Source organism: Pleurodeles waltl, chromosome 1_2, assembly GCF_031143425.1.
Source record: "Pleurodeles waltl isolate 20211129_DDA chromosome 1_2, aPleWal1.hap1.20221129, whole genome shotgun sequence".
Lineage (NCBI taxonomy): Eukaryota > Metazoa > Chordata > Amphibia > Caudata > Salamandridae > Pleurodeles > Pleurodeles waltl.
Genome location: NC_090437.1, coordinates 19,613,315 through 19,628,747, shown reverse-complemented (window position 1 = coordinate 19,628,747; position 15,433 = coordinate 19,613,315). Strand labels below are relative to the sequence as shown.

The following is a 15,433-nucleotide window of genomic DNA, read 5'->3' as shown; positions in this document are numbered from 1 at the left end:
CTTCCATCTTGCAGATGGAGGATTCCCCCAATAGGGTTAGGATTGTGACCCCCTCCCCTTGGGAGGAGGCACAAAAAGGGTGTACCCACCCTCAGGGCTAGTAGCCATTGGCTACTAACCCCCCAGACCTAAACACGCCCTTAAATTTAGTATTTAAGGGCTACCCTGAACCCTAGAAAAGTAGATTCCTGCAACTACAAGAAGAAGGACTGCCCAGCTGAAAACCCCTGCAGCGGAAGACCAGAAGACGACAACTGCCTTGGCTCCAGAAACTCACCGGCCTGTCTCCTGCCTTCCAAAGATCCTGCTCCAGCGACGCCTTCCAAAGGGACCAGCGACCTCGACATCCTCTGAGGACTGCCCCTGCTTCGAAAAGACAAGAAACTCCCGAGGACAGCGGACCTGCTCCAAGAAAAGCTGCAACTTTGTTTCCAGCAGCTTTAAAGAACCCTGCAAGCTCCCCGCAAGAAGCGTGAGACTTGCAACACTGCACCCGGCGACCCCGACTCGGCTGGTGGCGATCCAACACCTCAGGAGGGACCCCAGGACTACTCTGATACTGTGAGTACCAAAACCTGTCCCCCCTGAGCCCCCACAGCGCCGCCTGCAGAGGGAATCCCGAGGCTTCCCCTGACCGCGACTCTTTGAACCTAAAGTCCCGACGCCTGGGAGAGACCCTGCACCCGCAGCCCCCAGGACCTGAAGGACCGGACTTTCACTGGAGAAGTGACCCCCAGGAGTCCCTCTCCCTTGCCCAAGTGGAGGTTTCCCCGAGGAACCCCCCCCTTGCCTGCCTGCAGCGCTGAAGAGATCCCGAGATCTCTCATAGACTAACATTGCGAACCCGACGCTTGTTTCTACACTGCACCCGGCCGCCCCCGCGCCGCTGAGGGTGAAATTTCTGTGTGGACTTGTGTCCCCCCCGGTGCCCTACAAAACCCCCCTGGTCTGCCCTCCGAAGACGCGGGTACTTACCTGCAAGCAGACCGGAACCAGGGCACCCCCTTCTCTCCATTCTAGCCTATGTGTTTTGGGCACCACTTTGAACTCTGCACCTGACCGGCCCTGAGCTGCTGGTGTGGTGACTTTGGGGTTGCTCTGAACCCCCAACGGTGGGCTACCTTGGGCCAAGAACTGAACCCTGTAAGTGTCTTACTTACCTGGTAAAACTAACAAATACTTACCTCCCCTAGGAACTGTGAAAATTGCACTAAGTGTCCACTTTTAAAACAGCTATTTGTCAATAACTTGAAAAGTATACATGCAATTTTGATGATTTGAAGTTCCTAAAGTACTTACCTGCAATACCTTTCGAATGAGATATTACATGTAGAATTTGAACCTGTGGTTCTTAAAATAAACTAAGAAAAGATATTTTTCTATATAAAAACCTATTGGCTGGATTTGTCTCTGAGTGTGTGTACCTCATTTATTGTCTATGTGTATGTACAACAAATGCTTAACACTACTCCTTGGATAAGCCTACTGCTCGACCACACTACCACAAAAATAGAGCATTAGTATTATCTATTTTTACCACTATTTTACCTCTAAGGGGAACCCTTGGACTCTGTGCATGCTATTCCTTACTTTGAAATAGCACATACAGAGCCAACTTCCTACACCCTCCATGCCGCGGAGTTGTCGCTGGTGGGCTAGCCGACCGTGCTTGGAAACTATTTCACTGCCAGCTGCATGTTGCCCTGGACAGAAGTGGGAATTTAGATTATCAAAGACTTATGTGGAGGGTTCCATCCGGTCCTTGGAGGAGATGACAAGTGAAGACGGCTTACCTGGAACACAGTTCTTGACGTATGTGGCGATAACCAGAGAAGTGTGTTATATGAATATGTATTGGAACCAAAGCCCCCTACAAAGCTATGCTCTAAACCGTTCTGGCGTTTGAAGATGGCTTACATTTAGTCTTGTGACTCTATAAGTCGGCATTAGCCATGAGAACAGGTGATTTACCAACTTTGAGAACTGGGTGGGAGGGCATTATAGGCAAGCCCTTTCGAGGTAAAGAAGGGCCCCACATTCTGGAGCGCACTTACACCCTCACGCGCAATACTAGATTCAAGTACACACAGTTCAATTACTTGCACTTTACGTACCTCACTCCTCATCGACTCAATATAATGCTGTAAACAGAGGATCTGAGGTGCCCTAGATGTGCACAAGCTGACAAACTTTCTTTATATGGTATGAGATTGCCTGATGATGGCAAGAGGTTTTGGTTGTATTTTACAAGGGATCTAAAATGCACCCTAAACCATGAACATGGTTCCACTGCCTCACCTGACCGACGTGCCTCTTAAGCCTGGCCTGCTTTGACTCTGACTTGCACAGGGCATGACTCCTGCAGAGTTTTAGATGGATGATATTAGGAATAATGGGAAAAGTTGGATTTAAGGTTTGATTCCATATGGGGTTAGGATTAATAATTACAAGGTAGACACAGGTAGGCAGCCAGAGCCTGAAGAATCTAAATATTGACTGCAGCTATATTATTTTTCCAACAAGTCGAGAATACAATGTGACTATAATGTATCTTGCAGACAATGGTGAATATGTGTCTTGGCAACAGCTTAATGTTACCGGACTATGTAAAAAATCAATAAATATATATTTGGGAAAAAACACCTGCAATGCAACACTGAAAATAAAAAGACAAGCGAAATACTTGCAGTGAGCCACTAGAGAAGGAGAACCCCGGGGATACCTTAAAATGCTTGAATCCATGAAGCTGTTTCTTTAAAAAAAAAAAATCTGGAACCCGATCTTAGTTATGGCTTAAAATGGTGACCATGTTGGATTGGTGAGCCGTGAATATAGGAAAATGGTGGATAAAATGAACTGCTCCAAGGAAGAGATTTTTGAGTCAAACACAGGATCTGAGAGAGCCGACTTCAAACAAACCACAGAATGTGCAAGAGCCACTTGTGTGCTAAAGTATGTCTGGAAATCAGTCTCTAGTTTGGGGGCTCTGAATACCTTAAAAGAGGGAGTGTAACATATGATGTTTGTGTGCCGTTTAGATTCCCCCATCTACTGTCTGCTCTGTAGGGCAAAACGGAGGCGGTGCTTCGATCCTTAGCTGGGACCATGAGGGCTTAGAGCGCCCTTTGCTACAGCGATGTTGCAGACTATTACCTAGAATGCTTAAGGATGCATCTATAAGGCAGGAGGATAATGGTGATGATGATGGCAACATTAGGAGCACACTCTCAGAGAGAGAAGTTAGACTAAGATGTCTTCTGCATTGATGCTTGTATACTGCTGGTTCTGGATGTATATGGAAACACAAAGGCTAAAATTGTTATGGAGGCACTGACGTCCAAGGCACTAGTTTCCACTTTTCACTACAGAGTCAAATTTAAGATGGCCCATGAGAACAAGAAATACATCTTTGTAGACGAAGAAGGCGTTAGCGTTTATTGGTATTGTGTACAACAGTCAGGTTATAGTCACAGCATGAACTCAGCTTTGATACAGCAGTTTTTTACTTTCAATTGTTGGGATTTCTTTCCTAGGAGGAAAACCTCTGGTCCTGATAGAAGGGGTGACATGGTGTGAGAGTAGGGATATGCGTATCAAAGATGTTTTGGTATTGAATCTTTCTGCATCTGTTGTTCCCTGTCCTCTTTACTTTAACCACTTCCCGGTCCTGGATCACAGTGTTTTCTTCCTATGTTATTTGTTTAAAATTTAAGAGATACATTACTAATATTTGACAGGTGTATTAGGCAATTGGGAGGTAGACAAAACTATATGGATTCTATTCCACCTGAAATACTATGATCTGATGTACTATGTTTCTAATGTTAAGGGGTAATAAAAGACAAAATCAACAAACGCATTTCCCTTTTTATCTGCTCTCTCCATCTCCTTTCCTGCTTTTACCTTCTTGCCTTTTCATCCTTTCTCTAGCTCCTGTTTTCTTCTCTCAAACACTTTCCTCTCTTCACCTTTGCTTTTCTTATTCTCTATGCTCTTCTACTTTCTTGCTCATATTACCCCTCTTTTTGTCTATAACCCATCCATCGAGAGATTGGTCTCTTCAGAATTTCCTTCACTTTCTTTCCCTGTGCAAATCCATACAAAAGTTGATTGTCCAACCGGAATTCCTTGGCAGGATCAATATAGAGTGATAACTGTCTTTCTGGATCCTAACAGTGGAGTTTCACCTCTTCTTCAGAAGAATGATGGGTGGAAAAAAGGTAGGCAGGGTGATGCTTTGCCCGATGTGAAAGGGTGTGATTACTTTTGAACAAAGGAATCCAGTGTTCTAAGAACCAGCTTGTCTGGTGAAAAAGGAAGTGTACGGGGGATTAACAGAACATGGATGCAATTCGCTATCCCTCTTGGCAGATGCTAACACCACAAGGAAACAGTTTTGATCGTTAGGAGCTGTAAAGGGCAGCTGTGCATCAGCTCAAAAGGCCTTGGCAATCTTACTGAACTGTACACGAAGAAATTATAAATAAACTTAATTAAGTATCAATGTGGTCGGTTAGAAGTACTTGGGGTGACCAATTCTGGCAGGGATCTAGTCAGGGTGACCAGCAAGGTCCTAAAAAACAGTGACCTTCAACAGGAGCAGTCTTTTAACAGATCCAGGGACCTTATCTGTGTTGCTGTGGATTCCTATGAGGTGGTCCTGCTGCACAGCATAAAGGATGTAGAAAATGCTCTAAGGATGCTGCAGATACGATGCGGATGACGGGGTTCCTCAAATCATGAATATGGTGAGAGGATCCTGGTTGCGGGGTCAACACACCTGTAGGAAAGTGCCTCTTTTGACATGGTCACCCCCCCCCCACACAAACTCACACACTTGTTGCCTTGTGTAATTTTGACTGAAAGTGCACTGGGTTCCTGTTAACCAGGTCCCCAGTGCAAGATTTCTTTCCCCCAAAATTGCACAGTCGTTTTACCTTATTGGAAAAACCTTTAATATTCCAAGTAAGTCCCTATTAAATGGTATCCCTGGTACCTAGGGCCTGGGGTACTAAAGAGGGTCCCTAAGGACTGCAGCATGATGGTGTCATCCTAAAGGACCCTTCGCCAACCACATGACAGGCTGCCATTGCAGGCTTTGTATCTTGGTGCAGACAAAAGTGAAAACATGACATGGGACACAGCCTGTGTGTCATGTCCCCTAAACACTGCATGCAATATATGTAAGTCACCCCTCTAGCAGGCCTCACATTGCTAAGGCAGGGGGCATTATATTACATGTGAGAGCATATCTGCACAAGAACAATCCCTACTATGTCTTTGACGACGATTCTCAGACATAACAAAATGACCAGGGAAGCCATTTCTAAAGCATGTGCTGGACACTGGTCACTATGAGTTTCCCAACTACATAATGGCTTCTCTAAATGTAGGGATGTTTGGTATCTAACATCTCTGATTAATAAACTCTCACTGATGCTACTGAGGGATTTATTAATAACTGTACCAAGAGGTTCAGCTACTAGTGTGTTGATTAACCAGTCGCGACCAGTTCAGCCACCATAAGCACGTTTCTAGTCCCCTAAGGTGAGAGCCAGCACTCTCGAGGGCCACAGACAAAAGCCTGTACTGGGCGGGGTTTTTAGCACCTCACCCAGGCAAGATGGACATTCCAGGGCGGGCAGCTTTAAAGGCCTAGCCGCCTTTGTAATGCAACCCAGGTCTCTCCAGATAGTGGAGATAACCGACCCCCTGTCCTGACCCAACTTTTGGTGACAGAACAGGCGGGAAAATTAGTCAGATTAGGAGGTGTGCCCACTTCATGGCAGTCTCACCGGTAAGGTGGACGAGCTGAAGTGGACACTAATTTTTAAATTCCTCCATTTTGTTTGGAAAGAATTTGGCCTCTAGGGTTAGGGTTATGCCCACTTCCCAGTAGAAGTGGCAGAGGAAGGGTGTAGTCACCTTAAAGGTGGTCAGCTCATTGGCTACTGCCTGGCACTCCCTGTAACACCGCTAAATTAAATATTTAGGTGGCACCCCTGAACCCTAGAACTCAGATCCTGATGACCTTAGAAGAAAAGGACACAGGGGAGTTATACCTGCACAAGAGGAAAAGAAGAAGAAGTTGACTTGTTACTAGCTCCACTGGCCTGCCTGCGGACCTCAACAGACTCTGCCCAAAATGACAATTTGTGCTGCGGCTGAGCCTCCAAGAAACCCAGGAGGAGTGCCTGCCTTCCACAAAGACTCAGGCTCCCATGAGCAGCGGATCTGCTCTGCAACAAAGTCTCAAGAAAGGACTCTGCAGCATCTAGAACAGCAAAGACCCGAAACCCCAAGTGACCACTGAACCCGATGTCCACAACCCAAGGTGAAGCCAACCAGCGGTGCCATAAGGATTCCCAGCTGTCCAGAGTACGAGTCCATCTGGATTCCACCCCTTTTGGACTACGCCAAGCTGCCTACAGCCTCTGCATGAAGCCCTTTCCTCCCCCAGGCCACTGCAAGAAAAAACCGGCTAGCAGGCCTAGCAACCACGCCACTCACAACCCAATCTGAGGTGGGTAACCAGTGCCATTATCGTCCCCCGGCTCCCCTGAGCTTGAGTCCACCCTATGTCCCCTGCAGGACTCCCTGGCGATGCCTTCAGCCTCAACACACTGGACCCCCTGACCTCAAATGCTCCTGGATGGAGAAACCCGACGCCTAAGGACACCTCTGCATCTGTCGCTCCTGGGCCCCGGAGAAAAGGTGCACCTGTGTCCCGAGCCGCCACATCTACAACCTACCTGTTTGTTGTCTTCGACTGGCCTACTGGCCACAGACTGCAGCCTGTTTTCATGAGGCCCAATCCCTACTGAAAATCATTGGTCACCTGATGCTTTGCTGCACCCTTGCACCCAGCCACCCCAGTGCTGCCCAGAGTGACCTGCTGGTGTGGTTCTGATCAGTGCCCAGTACTTACCTTAACTGTCTGTGATTGGCCTCGTAAATCGTTGTTAACATGTATTTGCTGAACATTGTTTTCCTCCATAGGTTAACACTGAAGAACTGAAAGAATTGCACTAAGTGTTGATTTCTGAAACTGCAAGGTATTTATGCTCGAAAACGTATTTACCTTATAACGAGGTTCTTTGCTTTAAAGTGTATACACACCAAAGTATTGTTTTTCTAAATTGGTCTTGGATTTATTCTTTGAGTGTGTGTCTCATTTATTGCCTCTGTGAGTACAACAAATGCTTAACACTAACCTCTGATAAGCCCAACTGGTCGCCCACACTACCACAAAATAGAGCATAAGTCGTATCTACTTTTGCCTCTACAAACCAATTGGGAATCCACTGGACTCTCTTTGCTGTGTACTTCTTTCTAGTGCACGATATAGACAGCCAGCTTCCTATAGTAGCACAAATGCCTCTCCAGTCTGGTCAAAGTCCAGTCACTACTGGACTACTAGTCACCTGCTGTTGAGGTCACAGGCCAATCCTTCCTGAGTCAATTACTCACCTTTTGAGAGTCCTAGCAACTCTCCAATAGCACTTCTGGATTCAGCAAACTCTGGTGTGACTCTGTGCGTCGGGTCTTGGTCCTCAGTTCTGCACATCGGTGGTGGTAATGGCCTGAAGACTTTGAGCTAGCAACTTGCCCCAGCAAGTTTCTTCAGCTGCTGTATCCATGTGCTGCCAAGTAGGCCAGTCAGCAGGCCCTTCAAGTTCTCTTGGTTTGGCCAAGCGCTGGAGACTTCTTCAGGACACAGCAGGCTCAGTCCCTCTCTTTGTTAGCCATTAGGTGCAGCAGATGCAGGCCTCGTCAGTGCAGCCTTTCTTTGCAAGTCCTTCAGTGCAGCAGGACAGTCCTTCTTCCTAGTTGGTCAAAATCAGAGATCTAGTTGCCAAGGAAGCCCCTCTTATATTTTAGAACATGCCTTCAGGGCAGGATGGAGTTGGTAGACAATGGGCTACCACGTTCCCTCCCAACTGGTCACCACTTCCTGTGGAGCGTGGCATCTGGTTATCCCATGATGCACTATTCTGCCCACTTCCAAGATGGTGAGACCCCTCTAGCTCACCCCTGGGAATTGGCTACCTCTGGGCTACACACCCCTGGGGAAACCGGTTTGGCAACTGGTTTCCCCTCTCTACTCCACGTGCCAGCCTGTCTGTCTCAACAATAGGGCAGCCCTCGCCCCAGTTTCCCACATCGGCTCTTCAAACGAGGCTTCACCTTTGAAGCCTGGCTTTTGAGATCAACATATAAGTGGCTTCCTGCAGAAGGGAAGTGACAACTTCCTGGATTGGAATCCCTCATTGTTCACCTTGCTGAGAGCGATTGGCAGAAAGCTGTCTTGTGCAGCAGGCTCCATGTGTACCTAGGAAGGTACAGGAGTTTTAAAGGTAACATAGAGGCAGCTTGACTAAAGCTGCACACTGTAACAAGTTACATTAATTTCGAATTGAGATACACGTTGGGCTTAATGTAATGAGTTGTTTGCTACCTTGCAGTGGCCACTTTGGTCGCACCGTTCCATAGTTTGCACAGGTAAGTGGTTCAGTCTGTAAGCCAATTGGGCAACAAAGTCTTTCGACAGTAAAAACTGTTGTTTTGTGTGTTTTAATGTCAGAGCGCATAAAGTACATGTCCTGCCTATGTCATATGCTGCCCCATACATTTAGGACTCAGTAGGCCTGCCAGAGGGGTGACTTACACACATATCCAGGGGAAGTGGTGGCTTTGCCATTGCTTCCAATGGCCAGTCTGCAGTGGCAAACTAGGGGACTTGCTTCACTCTAGGGACTTCTAGGGTGGCACAATCAGTGCTGCAAGTCCCAGGGTAATCCTCTATCATGTCTAGGGTACCACTTACTAAGGACTTCAAGGTAACGGAGCCATTTCCAGTTGGGTACAGACAATTCAACATACACTTTTAGGGTCACAGCACTGGCACTGAGGTCTGAGTAGCAGGCCTCAGTGTATTCTCAGAGTCGAAAAACCAGCAGCATCAGTTGAAAAACTTGCACCCAGTTGCTCTTAATCCTCTTAAGAACTCTGGGCAGGAGTGGTATCAGAGAAAAAGCATATAGGGAGTCCTGAACTCCACTCGAGATGAAATGCATCGCCTGAGTAAGAGCCAATTTGGAAACTCCAGCATGCAAATGCTGTGACATTGCACATTCTCAGTGGTGGCGGATAAATCTAACCAATGCTCTTCCCTATCTTGGAAAAGACCTTGCCTCAGCTCTGGATGAAGATGCCATTTGTGATCCGTTAGCCACTGAAAGCTGAGCTTGCCTGCTCTGGTGTTCAGACAGCCTTCCAGGTGTTAAACCACAAGGTAAATGCCCTGACGTTCAGGCTAGGAGGTGTAGGGCCTCTTCATAAGGGGTCCTTGACCCCACCTGCCTTGTTTGTTGCAGCATCGCATGGCAGCGGTGTTGTGAGTGAACATTAGCAGTATTCTTTCCTTGATCGAAGGAAGAAAGGCTTTTAATGCCACCTAGATCACCAGTAGCTCCAGCAGGTTGATGTGAAGTCCGGACTCCGCCAGAGACGTGAGTCCTCTGAGCTCCACCTCTCCCAGATGGCCGCCTCAGCCCAAGAATGACAAATCTGTCACCACTGTGAGCACTGGTTAGGGAAGAGAGAGGTCTGCCATTAACCCAGTCGTGGTCCATGAGCCACCACTGGTCTTTTGCAGTTCCCTCAGACATATGGACCAGGTCAAAAAGATTTCCCTGTTGCTGTGCCCACTGGGTCTTCAAGTTCTACTGCAGAGGCCGCAAATGCAAACGGGCATGTGTTGCCACTAGGATTCAAGAGCAGATGAGTCCCAGCAGCCTCTGAGTCACTCTTACTGAAATTCAGGCTAGAAGCTGAAACATCATATCATAACCCGAGTGGACACCTTATCTGGTAGAGACTATATCTATTTGCAGATTCCTTACCTTTCAATTCTCCCCAAGCATCATACTGGATCCAGAAGACTGTTGTGAGCAGAAACCCTGCATGTCATTAGGTGGTGTTGATCGACTCTGCGTTCATCGACAGTGGACTGCGTTGCCGGTCCCATATAGGTGCCACCCAAGCATGCTGACATCAGTTTCTTTTCACAACTTTCCACCCCAGAAGTGCAGAAACATGAAGAACACGGACTACTGGTGCGTCACAATTTAGGAACTGAAAGGGGAGTCCCTACCCCTACAAAATCAATTCGCAGACCTGGGAGGATGGGCAGATCAATAAGGAATCTGCAGCTAGATACTGGGCCTTATTACGACCATGACGGAGGTGTTTCCACCATCACAAATGTGGTGGATATCACGTCTGTCGTATTATGATCCCATTATATTCAATAGAAATCGTAAATCTGCGGATGGCATGACTGTCACATTTGTGATAGAGGAAACTCCTCCGTCTAGGTCGTAATAAGGCCCATAGTCTCTATCAGGTAAGGCTTTACCTAAGGTAAGTAACTTGTCCATCTGATAGAGACTTCTAGCTGCAGATTGCTTACCTCTGAACAGATACCCAAGTAATACCATCCCCAGAGGTGGGTCTGCAAACCAAGTTCAGACTAGAAAGCCCTGCAGTACCGAATGGGCAAAGTGCCCGTCCCTACGGACCTGACTGTCTAGGCGGTAGTGTTTGGTAAACAAGTGCTGAGATGTCCACGTTGCTGCCTGACAGATGTCAAGGTCTGGAACTCCATGTGCTAACGCAGTGGTCGCAGCTTTAGATGTGGTAGAATGAGCACGCAAACCCTCAATGGTTGCTTTTTAGCCGGTGTGCTGCAGATCTTAATGCAGAGTAAGACCCATCTAGATATGGTCTGCTTTGGTACTACCCGACTTTTCTTCACACCCTGATACCCTACAAAACGTTGGTCATCCTCCCAGAACTCTTTGGCACAATCAAGGTAGAATGCCAACACTCCTTTTGAGTGTAGGTGATGGAGTCTTTCCTTTTCTTTAGAAGGATGTGGGGGGTGTAAAAAGCAGGCAAGGTGATGGCTTGGCCTACATGCAAGGGTGGCACCACTTCTGGCAGAAAAGAGGCACTACTGAGAAGCACCACTTTATCAGGATAGATAGAAAGGTAGGGTGGACTAGATGACCATGCCTGCAGCTCACTCACCCTGAGGGCAGATGTGATCGCCACAAGGTAGGCAGTTTTCAAAATGAGAAGTCTTAGTGGACAAGTGTAATTGTAGAGAGGGGCGAAAGGAGCGCACATCAGAAATGTCAAAACCAATTTGATGGCAAATCCTGCTGCCCACTGGCCTATGGTGGAGGAATGCCAGACTAGGAAGGTTTGGAGGCTGCTGCACCCGAGGAGCACTGGTAAGGTCAAAGGAGGAGCACTCGAACTGATAATGCTCCTGGCCTACCGTGAACCACACGTAGTATCTGTGGGCAGGCAGTAAGCAAATGTAGAAATAGGCATCCTGCAATTCCAATATTACCATCCAGCCTCCAGAGTCAAGGGCAGATAAAGCCTTTGCCAGGGTGAGCATCCTTAATTTTTCCTTTTTCAAGAAGTAATTGAGCGGGAGCATATCTAAGGTAGGATGGAGGCCTCCATCCTTCTTTGGCCCCAGAACATAGCGGGAATAGCAACCACGCCCTACTTCTGATGCTGGCACCCTCCCAATGGCTCCTTTGGCCAGAAAGGCAAGTTCTTCCTCTCGCAAGAGAGCAAGGTTCCTCTGTCAGCCGATTTGGTGACAGAAGGAGTGGCAGTGGTGTTTGTTTGAATGGGAAGGTGTAACCTATTTGTCTGTTATCTTCCTCCATTGGTGCAAATGGTATCGGATTCTAGTGCAAATTGGTTGGCAATGCTGGTTTAAGGGTAAACTGAAGAGGCTTTGACTGTGTGGCTACTGATTGGGCAGACCTCTGGCTTTGGGCCCAATGAAGCATATGGAAAGCCACGAAAGGACTGAGCCTGCTGGCTGCCGTGGAACAGCGGATAATACCTACTGTAGCCACAGAAGGGGCATAAGGCGGAATGAGGCTTTCGTGGGGCCACAGAGAGCCCCAATGACTCAGCAGTGGCCCTACTGTCCTTAAATCTCTCCAAGGCCAAATCTGCCTTGTCTACAAAGAGACGGGGTCCTTTGAAGAGGATGTCCATGAGCAAGGCCTGTCCATGCACTGAAAAGCCAGTATTCCTCAACCAGGCACGACGTTGAAGCACTACCAAAGAAGTAATGGCTCTGCCCAATGAATTGGTTGTATCCAACCCACATCTGATTGTGAACTTTGCTGTGTCTCGCCCATCACCAACAGCTTGGGAAAGTATGGCCCAGGCCTCATCGACCCCAATAGGCAGCACTTGTGGAACTGTTTCCCACACAGTATGGGTATAAAGGACCAATAAACATGTGGTGTTCAGGGTCCACAGTCCCCGGCTGGTGGAAGAAAAAAAATCCTCTTTCCGGAGAGATCCAGCCTCTTGGATTCCCTCTGAGGTGGTGCGGCAGGGAACGTGCCGTGATTGATTTGGGAAGTTGCGGCACAGACTACCAGACTCTCAAGGGTAAGGTGATGGAAGAGGAAAGCTGGGTCCCTGAGAGTGGGGCGATGAGAAATTCTCCTGTGCACAGGAGTGTCTGTGCAAGGCTTGGCCCATGCCCAAGCAGTACATCAGTGAGGGCTTCGTTGAGGGGTAGTAGGGGTTCTGATGGGGATATTATCTCCATCAAAACATTTGTGTTGGCTTGAACTGTGGGCTGCTGTAGGTCTAGGACCTCAGCTGCTCTCTGGACGACCATCGCAAAGGAAGCCCCTTCCTCCATAGTCACTGATGCAGGAAAGAGGAGGCCAGTGTCTGCTGAGATATACAGAGCACTGGCATCAGCCAGGTGATCATACCAATTATCAAAGGCTATGGACTCTGTAAGGGGATCAGTGTAGGAATAGTAATCCTCAGATCAGATCCGCGTTCCTGTTCAGTGAAATAGGGCTCTGTCTCCGATTCAGACCATATAAGCCTGGTCGATACCAGTTCGGCCCCGTATTGGAATTGGAATCATAATGGGTATGGCGCAGCCGATAGGCATTGGCGGTGCCAGGAGCAGCGCCACTGGAACGGTCCCTGGAGGAGGTCGCAAAGTCGTGACTGGGGTCAATCCAGACGCATCAACAGATCCTAAGGGATTTACTGGCACCACGGGCAAAAATGCCAGCAAAACCCCAGTCAAAGACCCTCCCAAACCGGTGGGACCCATAGGTGCTGCAGTGGGTTTGACTTCCCGAAAATGTGGCTTATGGCCTCATAAAATCCTCGAAGTTGGGAGGGTGTCCAGGGAATTGAGGGAAGCACGTAGCAGACTCAGTTTCTGATGCCTGCTGCACAGGGACCACCTGCGCATTAGGTCAGGACTTGAGGTGTTGTTCCCTCTTGATAATCAAAAAAAGGGAGCAACGCTGATAAGTCGAACAGTTTTCCGGTTCTTGGACCTATTCCTGTGGGACTCACCAGAAGTACTCCTGGAGCAGGACAAGGGCTGACACCCGAAGTAATCCAAAACCTCCCACGTGAACTGAACCAGGAGCGGTGTAGAGTTGCATAATGAGCAGTCAAGACCTTCATAGCCCACTTGCGGATGGCCTTGGCTTTCATGGTCTTGCACTACGCACATGTTACAGAGTTGTGGTCCCACTCCAGGCACCACAGACATAGCAAGCCATAAGGTCGGAACCGGATGGGTTTCTTTAGGAACATCTCTGAAAAATGTTGGATAAAGCAATGGCACACTAGACTTCGCAAAAGGTCAAAAAAAGTCTGTAAAAAAAAAAAAAAAGATTGAAGGCAGCTTGACCCAGACCAGTGTTGATGGAGCATAAAAGAAGGATCTCAGGTCAGCAAGCTGGGGTGGTGTCTAAATAGGAACCTTGTATGTCATTTCTTGCACAAACAACATCACCCACAGCCGACCAACACCACCTACCAGCATACAAGGGGGTTTGCTAAAACATTTCCAGGTCCAGTCTGATGCGTGGGAATATTCTAAGGTAAGGAATCTGCAGCTAGAAGTCTAAATCAGATATATAAATAAAGGTTGAAATTTCGCAAGGTAGTTAAAAACATTTTGTGCTCCTCCCCTTTAACAACTCACATTATTCTCTTATCTAGCAATCCAAGTTCTCAATTTCAACCTTTTTCCTCAGGCATTCCTCAGCGGAGTCAATGAACCCACAGGATAAACAAAACACAACACATCATTATCCTTAATGAAGTATGCAACACACAACAAACTAAAATACTAAGGCAACTAAACATCCTTGAAAGGATGTTCAGGGTATTTCTAAGACTTTTCCCATGCTTGGGGAGTGGGTGCATGTCTTCAGTGGACTGCTAGGTTTACGTTGTGGAATATATTTCATGATCTCACAAGTACAAGAAAATTAAAATGCTTTGCAACTTTGGAGCCATGCAGCCCTTCACAAGGATTCCTCGTTGACTGGTGTATCAAAGGAACCTTTATATATGTAAACACCCAACAACCTTTTTTATGAAGTCTGTGATCATTGGATCTGCTCAGCAGATTCCCAGGAAGAAAACATCTTGGTATATTTTATATGCAGAGTTTAAAAGCGAGAAAAGACTATATTCAACAAAGGCGCTACATTGTTGTGGAGCCACTTGGGTCTTGTCCCATTTGAAGCTTTTTGGATCTCTGGAAAGTTTAGAGCTGTGTCCCCACAAAGCTAATCTAATCTCTCGGAGTAATTCAAACTCCACAGGACTTTCAAAGTTTGAAAGCAGATATCTCGACAGTGGAAGAACCAAACTGTATACATTCGCAGGGTGGCCTAACTCTGCCACTTAGTACTTAAAGACTTTTTCACCAGGTGACCAGTGTTCATCGAGGGCTCTAAAAACAAATACATGACCTTCTGGAGCCATGTTCAGTGACGCATGCCTGGGTGGCTTTTCTTGACATTTTATGCTCCAACATTCGTGCAGGAATCTAAATATTTTTTTGTAATAAACACTCTACTCGGAGTTCGAACACAAGAGATGCCTGGGACAAAGTTGGACCCCTGGGGTACATTTCTCTAGTTTTTGCCTATTTTTTCATATTCCTTGATTTGTTTTTAATGCAACAGGTTTTCTCTTTGATTTTCAAATGTGTTATTTCTCATTTCCCCATAGTTTTAAAACTTCGTATATTTTTTCATTTAATTCTTGCAACATTTTACATTTGTATATTTTTACCTAAACTCATTTTAGGTGTGTATTTATTTCGTTGTCTGAATTGCCAAGTAACAAATCAAGCAAACACCATGCATTTTCTCTGGAGATGACTTTGGGATGCAATACAAGCTACTACACATTAGTCAAGGTTATCCTTACTGAAACCTGTGTATCTATATATCTTCCTGTTTGCCCACTGTGGAAATTCAGTCACATTATACATCAAAATTCCCCACTCCTCCCTTAACTTTCATGCCGATTCTGTCTTGGA

The 15,433-nt window shown here is 47.0% G+C and overlaps 1 protein-coding gene across 1 annotated transcript in view; it reads right to left on the bottom strand.

The window, feature by feature from the left end:
* The window catches only part of ELP1 (elongator acetyltransferase complex subunit 1), an 886,544-nt gene that overhangs the window by 619,645 nt on the left and 251,466 nt on the right, over positions 1-15,433 (bottom strand). The gene's annotated exons all lie outside the window — the stretch shown is intronic.